Source organism: Pyrgilauda ruficollis, unplaced genomic scaffold (assembly GCF_017590135.1).
Source record: "Pyrgilauda ruficollis isolate IOZ18807 unplaced genomic scaffold, ASM1759013v1 scaffold12, whole genome shotgun sequence".
Classification (NCBI taxonomy): domain Eukaryota; kingdom Metazoa; phylum Chordata; class Aves; order Passeriformes; family Passeridae; genus Pyrgilauda; species Pyrgilauda ruficollis.
The window spans coordinates 11,002,046-11,021,276 of record NW_024510321.1 but is presented as its reverse complement, the minus strand read 5'-3'; the positions used below and the strand labels follow the sequence as shown (position 1 = coordinate 11,021,276).

The window sequence follows — 19,231 nt, the reverse complement described above, 5'->3', positions numbered from 1 at the left end:
TTACTGTCATGATGAGGCGCAGTGCTCATCATGAATACTGCCTTGCCCTGTCTTTCTCTGCAGAGATATTAAAAAAGCCATGTTCTCTTGGTTTAGTCGTGGCTGAATGTGGTGCCGTTCGCCCTGGCCAGAATACAGCTTTATTTTAAAGATGTGGGCTGAGTTAATGTATACGTGTAATTTAGTTTTTGATTAGCTGAAGTATTTAGTCCTAAAACTTTACTTGCTAAAAGGTCAGCTATCTCATGGGTTTGTTCACTGAACAAACCCATGAGGCTTTTGGTAGAAAGCCAGAAAGAAGGACTTTGGTGCCCTTCAGTTTGCCGTCCACATTTTTTTCACAGCTTATTACATTGTGATTTTAGTGCAGAATTTAATGTTCTGTCACTTCTTGACACTGGTAAAGTTGTGAATCCCGTGGAAGCATATAGGTACTCTCACTGGTTTCCTTCAGTGAGGTACATTCTAGAAATAGGAATGTTTTTCAGATGTCTTTGCTACATCCAGCTGAAAAATGGAGTGTAACAGAACCAGTAGGTGGAAAAAAATACATAATGGTCTGATCTGAGAAAGCCAGGGAGATGAAAGAACCAATTGTTGATCTGTGAATGATTAATTCTTCCAGCATCAGTGGTGTGCAGTGTAGCAGGATGCAGCTCTCTCTGATGGTACGGATTTCTCCATCTATAACAACACAGGCTGCAGTAAACTTTTTGGTCAGAGATGTGTGGGTTTTGTGCCTTGTTCTCAGTGTGCTTTTTTTTTTAATGGATTGGAAGAAAAGCTTTGATGGAAATAGTAAGTGCGTGTGTACTTGTTAAAATGTGCATACAATGTAGATAAGTTTTGCATCTTAGTAGATATTTGCAAAAAAACCCGGGAGATCTTTGTTGGTTGGTTGTTTCATTTGTTGCATCAAGGTGCATGTGTGTTCTGTCTCTCTTCTTCTGCAAACTGTGGCATGTGTCAAGTGTAGAGTTGTAACCTGTTGTTGGAACACAGAAAACACCTCATGCATTATTTATTTTTATCTTTTTTTGGTTTTCATGTGGGGCCATTGTCAGTGCAATGCCGCAGTTTCAAATGGGCAAGCTGTCTTCAAATTTGTGAGCAGTTATGGGTTTCCTTTTTATGCTTTACTCTACTCTTGGCCTTTTTTATGGACAGAGTCTGAGAAGTAAGTTTTCACTGGGGAGGCTGATGGGTAATAGATGTCTGCACATTCAAAACAACTGGACAGACTGGGATAAAACAACTTTCTGAAGTGTGCTGTTTTACAGGTCTGTTATCCTGGAGTCATGCTCATTGATGGTCTCTTGGTTAAAGATGATGACTGAGTATTAAACGTGATAGGGTGATTCTTTGTTTCTGAAATTTTATTTTGTATTAGATCAGCTATTATGTTTTTGTTGTTAGACTGTTTGAAGTTGTATGGCATACAGACATTTATGGATGTGACAGTGGGATGGGAAAAACCCTTCACAGTAGAGAACTCTGATGATATTTTTGCCATTTTAGAATGAAAGAACAATAGTCTGGTTATCTGTGTTGTGAAGAGAGAATGCTGGGTGTTTATTCCTTAGTATTCCTGCAAGCCATAAGGTTTCTCAAATTGGTAGTGTTGCCAAATGTGCCTTTTTTTATTAAATAAATTGTGACAAAGAGTAATGCACTGAAAGGAAACTTTTTTGACACTTCAAATTTATTTCTCACTGTTCTTCAAGTGAGAGCCCTTCCATCCTGCTTGGGTATATGTGTCAGTGACAGGTCTCAAAGTGCAAATTCGTGTCTCTAACAAGCATTTACTTTGTCACTGGTACTTTTAGGAACTGTAAAAATCATGTCATGCTGTGTCTTAGTTACTGTGTTTTGTGTGGAAGTTGTTTTCATCCTCATATTGATAGAAATTCAGGAAACATTTTATTTTTTTGAAGTGGGTAAAGCTACTTGAATAAATCAAGAACTTTTAGAACCTTTAAATCAGCTGTGGGCTATTTTAAGCTTTTAAGAGGTGTGCGGTTTTCACTGTTCCAGGCCCTGTTTCTGACAGTATGAGAGAGAAAAAAAAAAAAAAAAAAGAAGACAGGAGGGATATGAAATCTTAAAGAGTAATTTAACTGGAAATTTTAGTACTAGTGGAACTGTTTGACGTCTGCCTATGTTATGTACTTCATAAGGAAATACTCATCCAGTCTGCCTTCAAAATCATGCTTTTGAATTTTCTAAGTCAAGTTCCACACCCAAATCCAGTTTTTCAAAAACAGGTGGAGAAATTATTTTCCGTTAGGAATTGGTTTTATAACAAAATACCTCTACATCATTGCTACTTTGCCAGAAAAACCTCAATTTCTGCAATATTTTACAACTGTTTGTAAATTGGTATCTGAAAGAGAAGTGGGATTTGGAAAGAGTTTTGGTGAGGAGGAATTTATCAAGAGGCTTATTCTGGAAAATAGTAAAGTTGAATTTACCTCTCTTCCTCTTTTTTCTTTCCCTCAAATTTCTAAGAAGGTAGTGGACTTCTACAGAAATCCACACATGCAAAATTTCCTTTCTGAGTGTTGTGCAGTCACCAGAATGCTTTGTTTTTGTTTGTTTCAGAATGCTTTTTTGTTTATTTTATTGTTAGTTTCTACAGGCCCATGATAATGAAGAACACTTAACAGATTTGTAATGTTTTTCTCTTTTGAGGAAGAGCAAGAACTTAACTAACATACAGAGGTTACCTTCTGTTTTTGATGATTTATTGCTTAGGGTGAGCTTCCACATTTTTCAGTGCTTCACTTTTAGAAGTTTACTTTAAAAAATTTGTGGCAGTGGATTCAAGCTTGTAGTTTCCCACATCTGTTTGTGATCAAGACCTCTTTTACTGCAGTTAATGGCAGCTGTAAGTAAAAATGGTTGAGACCTTTATGTGCCAGATTCTGTATCTCTTTGGGTGCAAACTTGGCCTGTGTGAGCCGTGTCAGCAGCTTGGTGTGTGCATCCCGTAGGTCCTCGCTGCTGGGCTGGCCACAGCCCAGGCTCCACGCACTCTTTACAGCAGCAGGGCACAGTCAGAGCCAGCGGGGTTCAACGTGGGAAAAGGCAGCATGTGCTCAGGTGGGATTCCTCTGTTTGGAGCATGATTTCTGCAGTCAGCTTTTCAAGTATGGAGCTGTAGTGAGGGAGTGAAAGGGAACGTCTTACCACAAATATGATGGTGTGAAGCACAGCTGATACCATACAATGAAACTGGCCAAAAGGCTGTTCTTGAAACAGAGACTAGATGGAGAGTTCTAGGCTGTTTCAAGAAAAGGTGGTTCTTAGTATTCAGCTTCTCCCCTTTTTTCCCCTTCATCCCACAAAAATCAGATTTATTTTTTTTCCCCTCTTTGTAAACTTCTGCTAATGTCACTAGGTCATGCATTGCTAGCTCAGATAATGTCCTATGCAACTGTGCATCACTGATAAACCTTTTCAGCCCTTTTCATAATGGGTTAAGCATGTTAATTTTTTTTGCTGCATAATGCACAGGTTCCTAAGAATGGACTGCTTTTTATAAAGCTATTTATTTGTTCATTTGTGTATTTTTTTTTCCTCCAGCTTCTTGGAACTGGCATAAGAGGGTCTCTGACATGGGATTAGTTACTATTTGTGTATTTCTTGTACGCTGGGTTTTATAAGAATGATGAGATTTTAGCAAAATAGAAGGAAGTTTTAAAATGTCTGCCCCATATACCTAATGGAATTTTGCTGAAAGGGAATACTGGTGTTTTCAAGAGCTGAGCCATGATGGGTTGCACATTGTGAAGGAACTGACCTACTTCACAAAAGTCAAGACATAAGCACTTCAGAAGCAAATTAAACATCTAGTGTGTTGCACACTGACATTCCTGCTAAAACACGGATGGTGAAAAAATTGCCCTTCTTTAAAAACAAAGCCTATTTGGTTTACAGGAATTCTCTTTCAAAGAATGTTTTTTTCCTTTAGCTGGAACTCCAGGACAGAGGTGATCTGTGTTTCTCAGTACTACTGTTTAGGTATTTGGTGTTATCTACCTAAGCTTTTGTCAGAGGTCGTGTATCAAGGTACCCCTGTATTCTGATGTATCAAAAATTAAAAATGCAGCTTGCTATGGCCTACGTTGGTGAACCTAGGCCTATATTGCACCTTGGTAATGATGCCTCCTGCACAGCTTTCTTTTTTCTGGTACCAGCCTCATCTGGTTATTCTGTCTATGCCGTGCTTCTCCTCAGAGACACCATCGTGTCGTACAGAGCCTTCCTAAAGCCTCATTTTTACATTGTTCACATCAAACCAATACATTCACACCCTGTATGAAGTCAGTATTTTGATATTTAGCTGCAGAAACTTCCCGAGGCACACATACTGTGGCTAGTAATATCTGAACTTACCTCTGAGAAATTTTATTAATGCCACCTGATTAATATCTTCTTTGAGAGTTACACAGTCTTGGTAGGGTAAATTGGTACTTGAAACAGAAGGACAAAACTTAAAATTATAGATGTCAGAAAATGGAAGGACTACTGTATTTTGAGTTGTTTTGGATATTTTTGAATTTATATTTGGATTTTTTTTTTCCCCTTGGGTTTTATAATAAGAATAATGTATTTAAAAGGAATGAAAACTTCTTCACTGTGTGGTCATAGCTGGTTTACCTAACTTAATGTGCTTACTGAAGGTTTTTCAGACTTCTAGGATATGTTTACTGCATCTTCAGGCCTTGCTCAGGTCAGATGATACAAAAACCAATTCTGGTGGGACACCATACAGCAGCAGCTACTGACATTGTGAAAGCCTTTTTCTAGCTGCTCTTGTATCCTGAGGCTGGAAGGAAAATAAGTGAGTAATGTCTAGCACTACCTGATGGCTGTCCTTGTCCTGCCAGCCAGCTGCACATCAGACATAGTCTAAATATCTTCCTTGCTTAAAATCTTTGCAGAATATGAAATACACTTTGCAAACTGAAAGCATATATATAGCCCTTCTCTGAACTTTCCATGTAGAAATGAATTGACATTACTTTTGCTTCTTTTCCATTCCGTTGGACTTGGATAAATAGAACTTTTAAAATTTATTAATTTTCTATGTGCATTCTGACATATGGAGTGATCTTTTTCACTTCATCCTGCAGAATATTTAATATATGTGCCATACCTCTCTGAAATGTATGTGAAGAGTGAGTAAGCATTAATAAATCTTTTAGATCTAGAACTACAGATGGACTAAAATGATGGACTAAAATAGATGGACTATAGATGGACTAAAATCCTAGATGGACTATTCCAAGCAGTGTGCATAGGTGGTGCCTTCAATGGAGTAGTTACCACTTCCTGTATCTTCTATAAGAAGAACAGGCAGTTTGTAAGGAGTTTTATCTCTTTAAAAGCAAATATTCCAGAATTGCTGAAATGGACCATTGGGATGTTAATTTCCTTTGCTAAAGCTTTTTGCAAAATTGACCGAAGTTCAGAGATGGTTTTACTGAGCTCAACTTAAACTAGCTTTTGTTGCTGATTTTGTAGGCCCCAGTAGGAGCATCACCAACTCTTGTGCTGCTTCTGGGAGGACTGGTTTTAAATTTGGAGCACTCAGTAGCCTGAACTGGGTTGAGAAAGAACTTAGTCTTCAGGCCAAAGCTCCTGCTTCTAATCCTTAACTAGTATAGAAGCTGGCTAAAGAGCTGAGGTTGGTATTAATGGAAAATTACTAATGAAAACTGGTTGGAAAATTTGCACAAAATCCTGGTTTCCCCTCCTTTTGTTTTAATTTGTTTGTTTCCTTTCTCTTCCTTCTCATTACATTTTGGGCCTGCAAATTGGAAAGGATTTTTTAGATCATTCAGCTAAGACAAGATTCTCAGATCATCAAGATTCACATTTTCCATGAACTGGTGTTAGAATCATAGAACATCCTGAGTTGGAAGGGACCCACAAGGATCATTGAAGTCCAACTCCTATTTATTTACTTCTCTCTTTATTTCTTTGGAAATGAATAGTGTTTGTTTTAAGTCAGGTAATGCTGTAACCATGTTGCTGAAATACCTTTGGTATGCCATCAACAGGTGCAGTTTGCACTGCAAAGCTGTGTCCTTCTCCTGTAGCTTATGGTGGTTTGAACAAAATGTGTCAATAAAATCAATGTTTTTGATTAAGTGAGTGGCACTTTATTACTGTCTGTGTTGGTGTGAAAATGTTGCAGAAAACTGCAATAATTGAATGCTCAGGCAAGGTTATGGAATAGAGCTAATCCCAAGATTAGAAGCGAATTTTCATCCACCTTGTGTGACATTTCCCATGCTCTTTTCTACTGTGATTCTTAGAGGGAGAATCTGCACTGTAATATCCTTCTCTCTGCAGTCAGAAGAGTCAGCCTTCAACTACTGACTCCTAATTTTCTTTTAAATAAAAATCCACCCAGCCTTAGTTAAAGAAGTTGTATCTCAAACTTTTGGCTTATCTCTTTTTGTCTGCAGAATGATTCTTAGCTGTGGCTGAGATCCAGAAGATATCAGATGGGAAGTGAAAGTATTTACTTTCAACAGTATTGAAACCAATATGAGAATGTGTTGAAATTTTAAAAGATTGTTTTCTTTGCTGTGTTGGTATTTCATTAAGAGTGGTAACTGATGAATTGTTCCTTCATCTGAAAGTTGGATTGGAAGGAGACAAAACTTACAGAAGATACAGAGTACTCCAGGGCTTTGTAAAATCAGGCTACACAAAGTGATGTGATAAAGGTGCAGTATTACTAAATGAAGATGCAAGACTTTATGGTACAAGGGTTCATTTCTATATTCAGAATTGTATACAGAATTTAGAATTACTGGCATGCTTAAAATTGTTTCTGTTTTGCATTTTATCACTCCACATCAGCATTCTGGGAAGCGGTACCTTTTTGTTGCCATGTTGTTATTTGTTTAATGACATTTTAAGGGACACTTCCAACTGAAAAAGATACTTATTACCATCTTTGTTCCTGGAAAAAATACATTCATTTCAGATTTTGGAGGTAGCACTGCATGAGAAAGAATCTGTGCTTGGTCAGCAAAGATATTTTGCAGGGCTATCCTACACTTTTTCACTTCTATGCACTCTCTATGGAGGGGGTAATTTAGGAATTGTCAGTAGATGTGTGTGTGAAAGGACTGGCGGTAGTTATGCTTTTGTGCTATTATCAATGGTTCCATTTTAAAGCTAAGTATATGGTGGTTTCTTTATCCTCCTTCCTGACCTTCCTGTGGAAGGACATTGCATTACATTAGAAGATTCAAAGTTTGGGAATTGTAGCTGATCCTGAGCACGGCAGACCATGCTTCCCTGCTTTGACTAAAAGAAGCTTTCAGGCTGTGGTCAGTGAGCTTTACAAGCAGTAATTACATCTCTGAAGTACTTGGTGAGCTGTGTTGTGCTGTAAAGTGATGCAAGTGATCTAAAGACCTTGAAGAAGGTCTTTCAACATTTGAAGTGAATTAGATCTCTTCATTCCTAGGCTCATATAAGGAGTTTTAGATCTCATCTGTTTTTCTAGCTTGAAAAAATTGTCTCTGTGTTATATATGCCGTTTTCATTCAGTAAACTGTAATTCTCTACTAATTTGGTGTGGGTCTCCCCCCACTTCCTCCTCTTCAAAGAATGCTGTTAGAATAACCAGTGTGAAACACAGGTTGGAAAAATAAGAAGTTACAATTAATCCTAAAAGAAATTTTGATTTCCAGACAGTTGGTTTTTTTATTATAGAACTGCAGTTTACTGTGTGTTTGGGAGGTAGAACCACAGCTATTAGGAATTTGGATCTTTAAAATCTCTTTTTATTCCTGTTTGTTTTGTTTTCTCTTTATTTTGGAGAACTTTGAAGGACTCATTTTGTTTTTATTAATTAAGTTTATGAAATATATAACTGATATTAACAGAGTTAAAATTCTTAATAATAAGTCCAGTGGCAGAATATTTTGCCTAACAATTCGTAGCATTATTCTGCTTTGTTTGTAATTAGGGAAAAAACAGTTTCAGATTTTATTAGAAGGAATTTTATTTCTAGTTGCTGGCAAAATTTCAGCTGCTGCTATAGGCAGAATCTTAAATCTGTTGAATTTCCAAACTCAGTAAAATCTCTTGAGGACTACCTTTAATGTGAAATTCTCTGCCCTATTCACAATCACTTTTAAAATAAGGATTGTAATTAACTACTTGACACAGTTGTTCATACATGTGGTTTGAAATCCTAGTATTTCCATTTTTAAATAGTAATCAGTGATTGATTTATTTGCATTTGGAGTGAACAGTTCCTGAAAAGGGATTCTGAAATTAAGATGCATCAGATTTTTCTGGTTAGTGTCATGATATTTCTTGTTAAAATCATATGCAGATTTCAAAGTTCAGACAGTAAAATAAACATTAGGGTAAAATGCAGTTTCACAAGTGAACAGCAGGATCTTTTGCATGTGCCTGTGCTCTGAGCTGTGTGTCAGTCCCACCTGATGCTCCCTGTGAATGCACAGCTCTCAGTGGCACCTCCTTGGAGCTGCTTGTTGTGACTGTTCCTGGCTGGCAGAAATCCACATGCATTTATTCAGTCAGCCAGTGGAGGCTGGAAGTGTGTGAAGAGTTTGGAAGTGCAATTGTGTTTTAAGCTTCCAAATCACACTTCTGCAGCTAAATGTCCTCCTTTCTTCTAGGATAATTCACTTGGGGTAAGTGTCTAGAATGCTGCATTCACAATATAGTTACTCCCTCTGTGTCAGTCATAGAAATTGGAATTGTAATTGTATTTAGGATTTTCTGTACTTTTTCTTGGGATTAGGGACAGGAAGGATTCCTGTAACTGAGATGGTCTTAGAGATCAAGTCTATGATAAAAAGAATAAGAAGTAGGAGAGATTTAACTATTTGTTTAATGGAGAAAAAGAAAACAATACCGCCTTTGAAAGCTAAAGGAAACAAAAAAATAATTCAAAATTCCATGTATAAGCAGTGATGCAAATTCTAAATCTAGAAAGTAGTTTCCCTTGGGCAAAAATGGATATTTAAGTGAAGGGGACAGTGCCAAGTTAAATTGGACTGGAGATGAATGTTTTGTGAAAAGTAAGCTCTCAACATTAAATCACATTTCTTTTAAAAATATTATGGTAAAGAATTACTTTTGTAACAAGTATTTGAGTCACAGTTCGTGCAATTCAAGCGATGAGGTTTTATATTACTACATGAGAACCTGAACTTGTGTTGTACAACTGCTCTCATATTTTCACGTATTTGATTGTGGGGTTTTTTGTGGTTGCTTTTTTTTTTCCCTCCTTACTACATCTTTTAATTTTCGATGTAAATTTGCAGTTCAACAGCAGTGAAATTATCTATGATTGTGGATAGAAAAGGAGAAGAGAACTTAAGGAAGCACTTCCGTAGTTATTTTGTCTCTGATTTTGTGTTGATTATCTCAAAATGGGCTCCCATGGATGTACCAATGTATTTGTTAATGTACAAATTAAGAAAATGAAAAAGAAAAGAAAATGTGCTCATACTGACTGTACAGGGTGGTTATTCCAGTGAGGAACGGTGCTGGCACTGTGGCTGCTGCCAAGCCTTGGTGCTGCAGAGAAGGAGCTGGCAGTGGGTGATGCCTGCAGCAAGGAAGGGTTTGTGCAGCATGGCCGTGGCCACGGCCCCTGTGCCCGAGTGTCCCCCTGTGCCCATGTGTCCCCCTGCCCTTGTGTCCGAGTGTCCCCCTGTGTCCCTGTGCCCCTGTGTCCGAGTGTCCCCCTGCCCCTGTGTCCGAGTGTCCGCCTGTGCCCATGTGTCCCAGTGTCCCCGTGTGCCCATGTGTCCCCCTGCCCCTGTGCCCGAGTGTCCCCCTGCCCCTGTGCCTGAGTGTCCCCCTGTGTCCCTGTGCCCCTGTGCCCGAGTGTCCCCCTGTGTCCCTGTGCCCCTGTGCCCGAGTGTCCCCCTGCCCCTGTGCCCGAGTGTCCCCCTGTGTCCCTGTGCCCCTGTGCCCGAGTGTCCCCCTGCCCCTGTGCCCGAGTGTCCCCTGCCGCTGGTGCCCGAGGTCAGCTCGGCCTGCTCTGGTGCTGGGTGACTGATGCCAACCCAGCGTGCCATTTGTCCTTGGGGTATCTGTAAGCTTCAGGAGGCTCTGGGTTTTGGTGGAAGAGCAGGCTACAGTTAGGTAGCAGATTCTGCCCCCAGTTATTTTATCTTTGTGTGTGTGTGGTCTTGAATGGAAACTTTGTTCTTAAGGTCTTATGTTTAATGAACACATTGGAATATGGTGTTTTAAAAGTAAGGAGTTTATGGTTTTTTGGCGTGTTGCTAGTACAATGGTAAAAGCAGCTTTGAGCTGAAAGAGAAATATATTATTTTTTGATCATTCTTCCAGTGATTTTTGATGATTCCTCCATCCTTGTTGCTTTACCAAGACTATCTGATTTTTATCTCCTTTCCCCTCTTCCCCTTTGTTTTGTGTCACTGTCATAATCTGCCTTATTTGCCTCCTGCCTGTGCTCAGCCCAGCCTTCTTCCCCCCTCACCACACAGACATCCTGTCCCTGGTCTCATCTCCTCTTACTTGACCCCTTCTGTTTCGCAGTTCTTTTTGAGTGATCAGAAGTGCACAGCAATTACAGTTTGTTCTAGGGCAGGGTCAGTGAAGATTCCAGGGTGGCAGCATAACTGTCAACACTGAATTCAAAGCCCTGTATTATCTTACATCATGATTTCATTTCAACATTTGCTGCACATTCCTACTTTCCTCCCTCTCCTACATGCTTTACAGACAAGCAAACAGTCCTTGTTCTCTTAGATCTTTGTGATGGTTGTCTACAAATTGGTAAGAGTTCTGTGTTTCTGCATTGTTCTTTGGACTTCCAAGTGCATTTTAATATCTATAATTTCCTTAATATCTTTTGGAGATGTGTGTTTTATGATGAATGTATGTCCTGCATTACAGTCTGGGATAACATATAAACCATGGTGCATGAGTTGCAATTCTTAAAACAGGCTGTGAAGCTGTGAAGGTTTTTTTTCTTTTTAAGGAGTATGGAATGCATATACACTGCTTTCTTCTGAATAAAAAGCTGAAAAGAGAGTTAGTCGGTAGGAGTCTTAAGATCTGCATTTCATGGAAGAAATTTCCTGGTAATTACCATCTTTGTAATTGATACTCTGCCCATTATTCAATGTGTCCAGCTGTATGTAAATCTTCTCTAACCATGTGTTTTTGCATTTCTTTCCTCATGCAAATGAAGAACCTTTTTGGTTTCTATTAGGGGACTCAAATCTGACTGATTTGGCGTGTCCTAAGTGAAAGACAGGGTCTTGCTGGAAAAGGTTTTCTTTCTGTTGAAGGAGTGGAAATATGCTTGGGCTCAGCATTGCCCAGTGGGGTTGGTGGCTGGCCTCTTCTGGCCAGGGGTACCTGGCTGAGCAGGTGGCACCCTGAGGGGCTGGCAGGGCAGGAAGGGCAGTTGTGCTGTCACTGTGGGGTCCTGGAGTCCAGCCCAGTCCTGTCCTGCCGGGTGATGGTGGCACCATGTCTGGTACTCTTCCTTCTCTTGGTTTCGTTAGTCTGGGCTCTTGGCCATATGAAGGTTTTTGTTTGTAGGTCAGAACAGCTCTCTATCCCTGTTGTCTGCTTCTAGAAAGTGTTTTGCAGAAGGCTGCTGAAATGGTCATGTGTGCTTGCCGTGCTCCCCTTGTTGGCTGTGCCATCATCTCCACCGGCAGTTCCTTCATCCGTCCCTCAAAGCTGGGAGGAATGTCACATGCTAAGTCAGCACACTGTCAAATGTAGCTGTAGCTTTATAACTGGTCTTACTTATGCCATAAAAATTATATTTTATTGCAACTAGATTTCATGAGAGTGTGCTGACTTGCTTGAGCCGTTGTCAGTTCTTACATGGAGGTTTTAATCCTGGTTTTCATTGAGGTAAAATAGCTTTGATGCAGGTATACCAGTAGTAAGCTGTTACAGGTAACTGTCAAATGGAGGGTGGTATAATTCATGATGAAAATGCTTACGCAGGGGTGCAGCAGTAAATAATTAAGTGTGAAGTGTCAGTTCAGCAGTGCATGTAAACTGTACACTCAAGTGCATTGCTGGCTGTGAAACACATTTGCAATGATACTAAGGCATCTAAGCTTGTTGTTATCAAACAGTTAACTCCTATGATAAATTTTCTAACTAGAGCTCATGTGAGAATAAGTCTTTTTGAAGTAATTCAGAACATGGAACTTCTCTTGCAATACTCTTAGTATTCAGCAAGGCTCTTGTTGAAAGAGGATATTGCATCTGATTTCTAAATAGTCCTATTAGCTTCCTATTGCTTGCTGCAGATCTCTTTCCTCAAGTAATTAAAGTATTTTTTTATTTGTATCTGATACAAAATAAAAGGGCAAGTATGCACTGATAAAACGTTTTTACTGATGTCTTGTAGAGAGTTGGTAATATCTACTTGTAACGTGGAAAATAAATTTTACCCAGGAGCCTGATGATCTCTGGAAAGATCTCTGTGGCATCTTTCAAGTAAGATTTGACAGTATTTACTTATTGTTTGCAGAGAATCCCAAGACTTGGTTAGAAAAGCCAGTTTTATGCCACTGCTAAGTGGCATTACTTGTCTATCTTGCTGTTTGGGTCTGGTGGTCTTTTTTCATGCTCTAAATTTTTTTTGTATCCTTCTCTTTTGTCTTCTGTTTATCCCTTTTTGGCAGGGTCTATTGTTTTGCCACAAGTAAGCTTTCTTATCATAACAAGCTGAAGTTATTATCCAGGACTTGGTCACGATAGCAGTTTTTGGTGCCATAACTAAATTTGGGTTGAGTATATCTTCTTAATAGAATTTAAAATAGATGGGAGGAAGAAGTCAGAGTTTTCTTCTGATAATATATAGCAGCCATGTCCAGGCGCATGCCTTTGTGTTTTAAATAAATAGCTAGTATATTGGTAGTTAGCATTAATTATTTCCATTAGCTTAATTCTTTTGGTTTAAAGGGATCATTGTCATCTCTGTGGTGCTACATTGACCTAGTAAACAATGGAGAATCAGAAATTACTTGCAAATGAAGGTGGTTGTTGTGATGAATAACACTTTATGTGTTCATGCGTGTGCTTATTAGTATAATATACTAATAATGGGTACTTATGTGTTTTCAAGCTGAGACAACAGTAAGAAATGTCCTTGGCTCTCTAGTTATCAGAAATATGAAATTAAAAAAAACACAGAGGGATTGGTGATATGAACAAAGAAAACTGAAAACTATTTGAATATTAAATAATTTGCAAATACTGTGCCTGACTCTTGGGAACAGAATTTATTTTAAAGTTAATATATGTTCTCTTCCCCTTAATGGAAATTTATTTATTTCCCTGATATGAAATATTTTTTAGAGACAATATCTTGATGCTGCAAGCTAGAATTAAAAATATCAGTTGGCATCTTTCAAGCAAAGCAATCTCCATGTCAACAAGTAATATTTGTGAGAGAATGAAAAGCCCTTAAAGCATGCTAAAATACTTACAGTGGGTGGGGAAATAATTGTTTTATTCACTGGAACTGCAGACTGTAGTAGAAGTTGCAGCATCCCTAATTTGCTTGTTCTAATACGCTTCTTAGGGAATTTAGTAGAATCACATTTAGGAAAATTTGCCTCTTTATTTTCCAAGGTGATGTATCAAGGCAGCTCTTGAAGATAGATCTGAGGTTTGGCAGTTCCTTCAGGATGTGGAATTTTTCAGAAGCCTGCAAGAAAAGAAATGGAGAGGTTTTCTGCCAGTTTAGACCAAAGAAAAAGTTAATCTAGTTCTTGTAGTAAAATTTATTCCTTGAAAATAAAATAATGCTGCAAGATTTGGAATAGATTTTATTTTAGGTATGGGTTTGTTTGTTTTGATTTTTTCTGTGTACATGTACATATGTATCCTTGTATTTATGTATGTGTCTTTATATAAAATCCCTCACAATTAAAACATTTTGGTAAAGGAAATTCAGGGTTCTGTGTGAATGTAGAAACTCTTGGGACGCAGATTCCTGCCAGGATCTTGTAAGTTAAATAAACTAATATCAGCCAAAGACTCACTTTGCTAATTCCTTTACCACTCTGTACACTGTACAATTGCTCTTCTTGACTTCTGTTGTTTGTTCTCAAAAAGAAAAAAAAGAAAAAGAGAGAGGAAAAAAAAGATGAGAAATAACCTTCTTGTTTGCAGTCAAAACCAAGGTATCCTTTTGGGGTTTGGTCCTCAGTTCCTGGCTCATATAGGAGTTCTTCATTCTCACCAGTCCTGGCTGAAAATCCCTTCTTCTGTGCTGACTGTTAAGGTGGGAAGGACACACACTGAGAGGCGCCTTATGGGACCTGCAAGGTGAGCAGCATGTGCTGGGCTCACTTGGCTGGGATGTATCCAAGCCAAGGTCAGCAACTTTGGTCTTCCTTTGAAGATTAAGTTGGCATTGAATTATACATTTGACTTGCTGTTTTCTTTTAGAGTGAAGTTCAGCAGTGTCTCTACTTGGAGTTTAATTTATAGCTGTTTTGATAATAGCTACAACCTTGAGAGCTGTGGAAAAAATCCTTTTTACTTTTTCAACCACCTGGGTTTTAGCAAAGGACAGATCATTTACTGTCTCAAATATTTTCTCTGTGAAAGTGTATTTAAAAGGTAGCTGACAAACTGGTCTCCTGTCTCCCTCCCTGTCTTCAGACTAAGGGTCCATTTCTGCCTCTGTCTTTTTCTGATGAGTATTTGCTATGTGCATTTTATGCTAAGATACTCACTAAATGAGACTGACTTTTAGAAAGCCAAGCCTCTTGATTACTTGATAAAGTTAAAAAACAAATGCAGAATAAGCTTTCATTAAATGTTATTTCCTTCCATGAAGTGCCTTACATACTTGTCTTCAAGTGGTTGTGTTTGCATATAGCAGAGAATTTGAGAAATCCCTGTTGGCCAAGACAATGTCTCTGACAGCAGCAGCTGCTCAGAAAAACTACGTAGGACCATCTGCACTGTGCTGTGTTAGAAGAGCTTAACAGAACTGGAGAATACCTGTAAACATATAAGACAGAGGCAAGAATTACAACTGTCTTTAGATGTGACTCTTTTTTTAAAGGGAAGATAGCACTAGCCTTGAAAAAAAAAATCATTCCTTGTTTATAAACATCTGTACTAGATTTGGATTGCTTCTGGTACAGGAAAGTGAGTTTGTCTGTGGGATTGTTTTTGGAGTGCCTGTATTTCCCAGGCAGAAGGGCATGTGCTGGAGTCCTACAGAACTGTGCTGGTGTGTGAGCAGCAGACATCCTTTCATATTTGATACTTTAATTTTATAAGGCCTAGGCTACATTGGTGGTCTAGGAGCACACAGTGACAAGTTTTCAGATTTGACTAGAATGCTAAAACATACTGATGATTTTTTGTTTACTTAATTTTGTTCTTAAAAAAATGATATGTTTTATAAGGACATCCAAATCAAGTTGAATTTTCAGTGTGGAATATGTTTTTAGTGCTTGTGCTGCACAGTTGCATGCCCTTAAAGGCCGATGTTTGATTTGGACTTAAAGGTAGGAGCAAGGGGGTGTCTTTCTCAGTCAGCTATGGAAATAGGATAGGCTTTCTAAAACTCAGTAATGAGTATATTTTAGCCTTGGTCTCCTGATTTCTGAAGGGGCTGTACACAGCCTTATGGTTTCTTTAGGTCTCAGCTTTTTTGCATAGAATGCTGGAAGTGTCTTGAGTATTGCATGTCCTATAATTACACTTTGGTAGGAATGCTGTGGGGTCATCAGCTGTGTTTCATGGTCTGGGTTTTCCTTGCCTAAGCAGTGTGTGAAGGGGAAAAGAAACTGGAAACATGAAACTTCTGTTAACAGTTACAGTTTTGCTGCTGTGTGTGTTGGGGAGCGTTGTTAGCATACACTGAAAAGAAAACTGGATTTATATTGGGAAATACATTGCTGCTGGATAAAAGGAAGTGTTTTCTTCTAGAAAAGGTGTCTTCCAGAATATACTGAACTTGATTATATGGGCATCTTTAGTAATTGCGAGAATTGCATACTGGAAAGGTAAGTAAAAGTCAGAGGTTAAACTAAAGTTGAGGAACTAGCCACTGAGTTGTGTATATCAAGTCTGATGATGCCTTAAACAACAGATTAAGAGGAAAAAAATCCTGTCCTCCCCCGTCCAGAATTCCATACTGCATTTTGTCAGAGGACAGATATTCAAGGAGGAAGCAATATTGCAATTTGAAACCACAGCCAAGTGCTCATGCATTTGTGGCGTTACTGTTTCAGTTCCCCTTCATTTCCAATGAATAGAAAAAACTCCTGAAAGATTGTATTTCACAGAAAATTAGTATCCAGAATATTCACTTTACAATAGTCAACAGGTGACATTCTACACCATAATTTTTATGGATTTTAGCTGAAGCCTATCCAGAGCACTGATTAAGAAAATACTTTTACCTTGGCAATTTTGGTTCAGTTAAATTGAAAATGTACATGTGTGTTTGCATATCTTGATTTGAAGCCTAATGAGGAACCTATTAGATAAAACCTATAAAATGTAGGTATCAGTATTTTCAAACTGCCCCATACCCAGTTCACTTTCTGAGGTTTGAAATCTTGTCCATTTTTAATCTGTTCTGTCACCATTTTGAAGCTGTTTCCAGTCATTACTGAAATTCCAAAAAAGTCTCTACATTGTCTGATGCTTGAAAAGTCTGGATATAAAAGTAAACAGACAGAAGGTGATATTATTCTGTGATCTCTCTGTTATTGCTCGCTGCTATCTATTTGTAGTCACTGCCTATGACTTCACTGATGTCTCAGATACTCACTTCTGTTTGTTTCCTAAATGTAAATGTTTTTAAACATGTAATAACCAACCATTTGGTTTTTTGCCATTTCTTGTATCTAAAGATAAGAACCAGCTGATCAGTACCTCCAGTGCAGGTGTACAGTGTGACAGGGGGTATTATTTGGAAAATGGGCATTTTAGCAGGGTCTCTGCCCAGGGCTGTTCTCTGGGGTGGATTCTCTACCTTGCTTTCATTAGCTGTGTGCAGCAGTGGCAGCTGTGTTGGGGACAAGGTACAGCAGCACATGTTGTGTTTCTGCCTGGAAGTGGCTATATTTAATCGATGGATGAACAGTCAGAGTCCACTGTTGGCAGTAGTCCTGTTATTGTTTTTTTAACTACAAATTGTTCAGTGATGGGCATTGAAATTCCAATGAGGCAGATGGAAAAGCAGCAGAAAGCTTTTAGATTTAACAAAATTAAAGTCTGTTTTGGCAAGACTCTCAGTTCTTCTTTCTGTTTTAACTTTGTCATTAGGGAGGGGAAGAATGTTGCTCTAGTTTAAGAAATTAATTGCAAGCAGGTGTTAATATTGTTAATTCTGGTTTGTGTTGATCCTTTCAGCTGTATCTGCTAACAAAGCAATATAAGCATTTTCTCTGTGAGGCTGCTCTTCTGTCATTTTGATGAGATTAAGTTAGCTCTTTGACTATTAGTATGTAATTCCAGCTTTAATTGTATTGCCCTTGAAATAGTATTGATGTATTCATCATAGATTTTCATGCTTAAAATAAAAAGTTCTGGTACTCATGAACACTGCTTGTTTTCCATTTCAGCTGGACTGCCTTACCTTGTTCTGACTGCTGTAGAAAGCCCTATAGACTATTAAAGAATTGTCAGCTTTCTGGATGACTGTTCTTGTTTCTACCTTGTTCTGAATAGTTAAAATATTCTGGTTTTGAAATTAATATATTTTCAGAAGTTTCTTGTTGCAATTGAAATCCTATCAATTTACTTATAATGTTTTCCATTTCAAGTGATCCTTTATAGTCCTCTTGATTATGTATTTTCAGTTTGTCTTTTCTCTGTTGTTGTGAGACAAATGCCCTTATGCATAGGGTAGTTTTACTACGTGATGCTGTGCTCATTCTTGCCTTTTAAAAAAGATTGCATGATCTTTCTAGTAACAATGACATTCCCTACATATTCCTGTTTGTGTATAAATGTGTGTATTCTTAAAACAATGGAGAATCATTTGGGAGTTTTATTCATTTATACACTCCAGGATATTGAGATATATACATGTAAATACAGCAAGAGGCCAAAACTATTCTTGTAGGGATTCTAAGCAGATACAGTGTCTCTGTCCCTCCCTCTCTGTCTGTATTACCATTGCTTATTAAAAGGTTGATATAGGATGAATACTTAGAAAATAGGTGCATCACCTTGAAATGTAAATGTGCTAGGAAGTGAGACCAACAATGTTTAATTAATGTTTTAATGTTTCTTAAACTGATCCAAATTAAGAAATAGATATTTTATTGTAATTTCGATTTAGGAATAGATGCCTAATCATGCAAATTAACTTTTTTTCACAAATATGCATCTGCTGGTTTTCTTTACCATAAATGTGATGTGATAAGTTATCTGAAACTATAACTTCTATAAATAATTTAATTATATTCACAAAATCTCTCTGGAAAGAGTGCAACTCAGATTGCCAGCAAGAGCAATGACAGTCTGGATTGGGTACAAAAGTTAGACAGGACCTGCTGTGCTTATTATTTTGTTTAAGTAACTTGCTGGGACGGCACTGTGAAATTAAGATACAGGAACCCAATCTTTAAAACCTCTGTTACAGTGTTTAAATGTGTGAACTATTTTACTAGGTTATTTTCTTGTCCTCCTTGAAGAAAGCAAATGATTCAGTAGGCTTCAAGCATATGACTGAATAGCTTTTTTTTTTTTTTCCCCAGAAAATTTGAGATATGTTATTTTTAGGGAAACACCAAATCACATCTGTATGCCTTAGCATTTAAATGTTTAAAATACTGGTTTTGTATTGGTTAACAAAATTGCTGGAAACTGCTTTTTTATCACAAAGAAATGGAGCTTCTCTTTTTAAGGTTGCTTTAGCCTGTTGCTGGATGCTGTAATGCCGTGATTGTTCCTTTTCTAGCTAAACTGAAGTCAGAACAGAATTGCAGTATGCTGAGAGCAAAACAGCTTCAGGGTTAACCCTGGTCTCTGTGGGCACATTGATCCTTTGGAAGGGAGTGTCTGTGTGTGCTTTGTCTAGTTCTAATCTTTGCTTCTTTAGTAGAGAAACATAACTGCCAGGTAATTAAGTTTTTTTTTGACAGATTGTTTTCCTTCACTGGATTAATTTATTTACAGATTTTAAACATTCTAAATTCTCCAAAGTCCCAAATTCTGATGCTAA

At 38.1% G+C, this 19,231-nt stretch overlaps 1 protein-coding gene across 2 annotated transcripts in view; it reads left to right on the top strand.

Moving 5' to 3' along the window:
• Positions 1 to 19,231, top strand: part of CCNY (cyclin Y) — a 119,057-nt gene that overhangs the window by 948 nt on the left and 98,878 nt on the right. The window lies entirely within an intron of this gene.